Genomic DNA, 6,200 nt, shown 5'->3' on the forward strand with positions numbered 1-6,200 from the left:
AAAAAAAAAAAAAAAAAAAAAAAATTAATCAATCCTTACAAAAAAGCACAAACATTTAATTGCCTAAAACTTCCCCTAATACTGCATTAATAACATCTACAATAAAAACCATCTTCTTCAAAGATGAGCGGTAGATTATATAGCATCTATGGAGCACTGCCTGGCACTGCGGTAAGTACTTTATATACAGTATCTTATTTAATCTTCATAACCTCCCTGTTTTTCAGAGGAAGAAACAGGCTTAGCCGCATTAAATAAATTCGCTCAATGTCATGGAACTAGTAAATGATGGGTCAAGGATTCAAGGTTTCCCAGGCTCTAAGTATAGTGGCTCCAGATTTGGAGATAAACCAATCAAACTGAAGTCTGGGAGAAAAATGCAAAATAAAAGCAAACATTTACCTTCCAGGAAGTTAAGAGAATACAGATCGAAAATGTAAGGATTGTATATATAACAGAAAGAGCCACAGTTAAGGCATCAGGCAGCCCTTCACTGAACCTGACTACATGAACTATGGCTGACCCTGGGTCTTCTATAACTTCTCTGACTTTGTTTCTTCTTTTGTAAAAGGTGATAATAATTGCTAACATGTACTAAGTTCTTACTATATACCAAGTATTGTTCTCAGCATTTTATATCCCATTTAATCCTCATAACTAAGTTATGAGATAAGTGCTATCATTTTCCAGTTTCACAAGGGGAAATGGATACAGAATCTATTGACCTGCTCAAGGTCAGGATCCACACCAAGATGTAAATACAGCACTCTGAGGCTGGAGCAAGAGCTTCTGACCTTGTTGTAACAAGTAAATCCTTCTTGTTTATCTACTTGATATATAGTAGTGTGTATCTCTTAATTCCATACTCCTAATTTATTCTCTCCCCTTTCCCTTTGGTAACCATAAATCTGTTTTCTATGTCTGTGAGTCTGTTTCCATTTTGTAAATAAGTTCATTTGTATCATTTTTTTTAGATTACACATGTAAGTGATACTATATGATATTTGTCTTTCTCTGTCTGACTTACTTTGCTTTGTATGATTATCTCTAGGTCTATCCATGTTGCTGCAAATGGCATTATTTCATTCTTTTTTATGTCTGAGTGATATTCCATTATATATACACCGCATCTTCTTTATCCATTCATCTGTTGATGGACACATGTTGCTTCCATGTCTTGGCCATTGCAAATAATGCTGCTATGGACACTGGGGGTGCATGTATCTTTTCGAATTATAGTTTTTGTCTTTTCCAGATATATGCCCAAGAGTGGGATTGCTGGATCATATGGTAATTCTATTTTTAGTTTTTTAAGGAGCCTCCAGACTGTTTTCCATGGTGGTTGCACTAATTTACATTCCCACCAACAGGGGTTCCCTTTTCCTCATACCCTCTCCAGCATTTATTATTTCTAGACTTTTTGATAATGTTCATTCTGACCAATGTGAGGTGATACCTCATTGCAGTTTTGATTTGCATTTCTCTAATAATTAGCAATGTTGAGCATCTTTTCATATGCCCATTAGCCATTGGCTTTAGTTACCTTTACCAGGGGTCTTTATTTCTTCTTATGGCTTCAAGTTATTGTCTAGTGACTTTTCATTTCAGCCTGAAGAACTCCCTTTAGCAGGGAAAGGAAGGACTATTGGTAATAAACTCTCTCAGCTTTTGTTTATCCAAAAATGTCTTAATTTCTCCATCATTCTTGAGGGATAGTTTTGCCAGATAGAAAATTCTTGGTTAAAAGTTTTTTTTTCCTTTCAAGATTTAGAATGTCATCTCACTACCTTCTAGACTCCATAGTTTCTCTAGAGAAATCAGCTGTTAATCTTATTGAGTATGTAGGGAGTCTCTTCTCTCTTGCTGCTTTCAAAATGCTCTCTTTGTCTTTGAGTTTTGACAATTGGAATTTTAGACTTTTACTGGGGATCTCTTTGAGTTTATCTTGCTTGGAGTTCATTGAGCTTCTTGGGTTTGTAGATTCATGTATTTCATCAAATTAGGAGGCGTTTTCAGCCATTATTTCTTCAAATATTTTTTCTGCTTCTTTTCTCTCTCTCTTGTCATTCTGGGACTCCTATGATGTGTATGCTGGTGTTTGATGGTGTCCCACAGGTCTCTCAGGTTCTGTTCTAACAAAGAAAAGCCCAGGACTAGATGCCTTCTCTGGTGAATTCTATCAAACATTTAAAGATGAGTTAACACCAATCTTTCTCAAACTCTAGATATAAAGACCAATGGAATACATTAGAGAGCCCAGAAATAAACCCTCACAAATATAATTAACTTGGGTGCCAAGACTATTCAATGGACAGTCTTTCAACAAATGGTGCTGGGAAAACTGGATATCTCCATTCAGAATAATGAAGTTGAACCCCTACCCTATACCATATGCAAAAATTAATTCAAAATGGATCAAAGATCTAAACATAAAGCTAAAAACCATAAAACTCTTAGAAGAAAACTTAGTGGAAAATCTTCATAACCTTGGATTTGGCAATAGTTTCTTACGTATGACACCAAAAACACAGACAACAAAAGAAAAAAACAGATAAATTGAACTTCAACAATTTAAAAGCTTTTATGCATCAAAAGACACTATCAGGGCTTCCCTGGTGGCACAGTGGTTGAGAGTCCACCTGCTGATGCAGGGGACACGGGTTCGTGCCCCGGTCCGGGAAGATCCCACATGCCGTGGAGCGGCTAGGCCCATGAGCCATGGCCGCTGAGCCTGCGCGTCCGGAGCCTGTGCTCCACAACGGGAGAGGCCACAACAGTGAGAGGCCCGCGTACTGCAAAAAAAAAAAAAAAAAGACACTATCAAGAGAGTAAAAACACTACTCACAGAATGGAACAAAATATTTGCAAGCCATATACCTATTAAGGAATTGATATCCAAAATACATAAAGAATTCCTACAACTCAATGTCAACAAAACAAACAATGCAAGTAAAACATGAGCAAAGGACTTGAATAGATATTTCTACAAAGAAATTGGAACCCTTGTGTATTGCTGATGGGAATGTAAAATGGTGCAGCTTCTGTGGAAAACAACAGTTGGATGATGCCTCAAAAAGTTAAACAGGGGGCTTCCCTGGTGGCGCAGTGGTTGAGAGTCCGCCTGCCGATGCAGGGGACACGGGTTCGTGCCCTGGTCCAGGAAGATCCCACATGCCGCAGAGCGGCTGGGCCCGTGAGCCATGGAAGCTGAGCCTGCGCGTCCAGAGCCTGTGCTCCGCAATGGGAGAGGCCACAACAGTGAGAGGCCCACGTACCACAAAAAAAAAAAAAAAAAAAAAAAGTTAAACAGAATGACCATATGACTCAGCAATTACACTCCTCAGTGTATACCCAAAGGAACTGAAAACAGGGACTCAAACAGATACTTGTACATGAATGTTCATAACAGAATTATTCACAACAGTCAAAAGGTAGAAACAACCCAATGTTAATCAACAGATGAATAAACAAAATGTGGGGAGTATTACTCAGCCATCATAAAGAATGAAGTGAGGAAGAAGTACAAGTGGCTATCCCATTGTCCTGGTGCCATTTGTTGAAGAGACTATTCTTTCTTCATAGAATGGTCTTGGCATCCTTGTCAAAAATCATTTGGTAATGAGATGTATGGGTTTCTAGACTCTCAATTCTATTCCATCAGTCTGTATGTTTATCTTTATGCTGGTACCACACTGTTTTGATTTCTATAACTTGGTAGTAAGTTTGAAATCATGAAGTGTGAGTCCTCCAACTCTTTCCAAAATTGTTTCGGCATTTTGAGGCCCCTTGCAATTTCATATGAAATTTGTCAATTTCTGAGAAAAAGGCAGTTGGGATTTTAATAGAGATTGAATTGAATCTGCAGATCAATTTGGGGAGTATTGCTATCTTAATATTGTCTTCCAATCGATGAACATAGGATGTCTTTTCATCGATTTAAGACTTCTTTGATTTATTTTAGCAATGCTTTGTAGTTTTCAGTGTACAAGTATTTCATCTTAGTGGTCAGATGTATTCCTAGGTATTTTATTTTGGATGTTATTTTAAGTGGAATTGTTTTCTTGATTTCCTTTTCAGAATGTTCATTGCTAGGATATAGAAATATAACTGATTTTTGTGTGTCCATCTTGTGCCCTGCAAATTTGCTGAATTCATTTATTAGCTCCAATAGTTCCTTCTGTGGATTCTTTAGGATTTTTCATATATAAGATCATGTCATCTTTTTTTTTTTTTTTGCGGTACACGGGCCTCTCACTGTTGTGGCCTCTCCTGTTGCGGAGCACAGGCTCTGGACGCACAGGCTCAGTGGCCATGGCTCACGGGCCTAGCCGCTCTGCGGCATGTGGGATCTTCCTGGACCAGGGCACGAACCCGTGTCCCCTGCATCGGCAGGCGGACTCTCAACCACTGCGCCACCAGGGAAGCCCAATCATGTCATCTTTGAATAGAGATAGTTTTACTTCTTCTCAAATTGCATGCTTTTTATTTCCTAATTGCTCTGGCTAGAACTTCCAGTATAAAACTGAATATCAGAGGGGAAAGTGAGCATCCTTGTCTTATTCCTGATCTTAGGGGGAAGGCTTTCAATCTTTCACAACAGACTATGATGCTAGCTGTGGGGTTTTCATAAATGCTCAGTATTAGGTTGAGGAAGTTCCTTTATATACCGGTTTGTTAATTTTTTTTATCATGAAACATATTGGATTTTATCATATGCTTTTTCAGTATCAATTGTGATAAATAAAAATGAATAAAATTGTGTTTATTTTTTCCTTCATTCTATTAAGTGGTGTATTACATTGATTGCTTTTCATCTGTTGAATCATTCTTGCATTCCTGGGATAAATCCCACTTGGTATACTGTATAATCCTTTTAATATGCTGCTAGATCTAGTTTAGTAGTATTTTGTTGAGGATTTCCCCATCGATATTCATAAGGGATACTGGTCTGTAGGTGTTTTATTTATTTTTAACTTTTATTTTTTTATTTTGGCTGTGCTGGGTCTTAGTTGTGGCACACGAGATATTTGTTGTGGCACATGGACTCTCTTAGTTGCGGCACGATGGCTTCTTAGTTGCAGCATGCATGTGGGGTCTAGTTCCCCAACCAGGGATCAAACCTGGGCCCCCTGCATTGGGAGCATGGAGTCCTACCCACTGGACCACCAGGGAAGTCCCCTGTAGTGTTTGTTTTTCTTTTTTGGCTGTGTTGGGCCTTCATTGCTGCATGTGAGCTTTCTCTAGTAGCTGCGAGCAGGGGTTACACTTCGTTGCAGTGTGCGGGCTTCTCATTGCAGTGGCTTCTCTTGTTGCAGCACGGGGGCTCTAGGGCATGTGGGCTTCAGCAGTTGTGGTGCACAGGCTCAGTAGTTGTGGCTCACGGGCTCTAGAGCACAGGCTCAGTGGTTGTGGCGCACGGGCTTAGTTGCTCCATGGCATGTGGGATCTTCCTGGACGAGGATCGAACCCGTGTACCCTGAATTGGCAGGCAGATTCTTAACCACTGTGCCATCAGGAAGTCCCCCCACTGTAATTTTATTGTGATGTGTTCTCTGGCTTTGGTATCAAGGTAATGCTGCCTATAGAATGAGTTATGAATATTTGTGTTTTTATTTTTGAGTAAGTTTTCTTTAAGTTATTCTGGATTCAAGTCTCTTATGAAATAGTTTACTTGCAGATGTTTTCTCCCAGCCTGTAGGTTGTCTTTTCACTTGCTTGACTGTATCCTTTGAAGCATGAAAGTTTTTAATGCTGATGAAGTCCAACTTATCAGTCTTCTTTTTGTTTGTTTGTTTGTTTTGTGGTACGCGGGCCTCTCACTGCTGTGGCCTCTCCCGTTGCGGCGCACAGGCTCCGGATGCACAGGCTCAGCGGCCATGGCTCACGGGCCCAGCCACTCCACGGCATGTGGTATCTCCCCGGACCGGGGCACGAACCCGTGTCCCCCTGCATCAGCAGGCGGACTCTCAACCACTGCGCCACCAGGGAAGCCCCTCAGTCTTCTTTTTTATCACTTGGGTTTCTGATGTCATATCTAAGAAATCACTGTCTAACCCAAGATCATGATTTACTTCTGTATTTTATTTTAAGAGTTGTATAGTATTAGCTAATTCTTACATTTAGGTTTATAATCCACATTGAGTTAATTTTTGTGTATGATGTTATGTAGAGATCCAACTTCTTTTTTTTTTTTTTTTTTT

The 6,200-nt window shown here is 39.6% G+C and overlaps 1 protein-coding gene across 1 annotated transcript in view; it reads right to left on the bottom strand.

Moving 5' to 3' along the window:
* LOC103074207 (ATP-binding cassette sub-family A member 3-like) overlaps window positions 1-6,200 on the bottom strand; it is an 89,228-nt gene that overhangs the window by 65,713 nt on the left and 17,315 nt on the right.

The sequence above is a fragment of the Lipotes vexillifer genome, unplaced genomic scaffold (genome assembly GCF_000442215.2).
Source record: "Lipotes vexillifer unplaced genomic scaffold, Lipotes_vexillifer_v1.1 scaffold914, whole genome shotgun sequence".
NCBI lineage: Eukaryota > Metazoa > Chordata > Mammalia > Artiodactyla > Lipotidae > Lipotes > Lipotes vexillifer.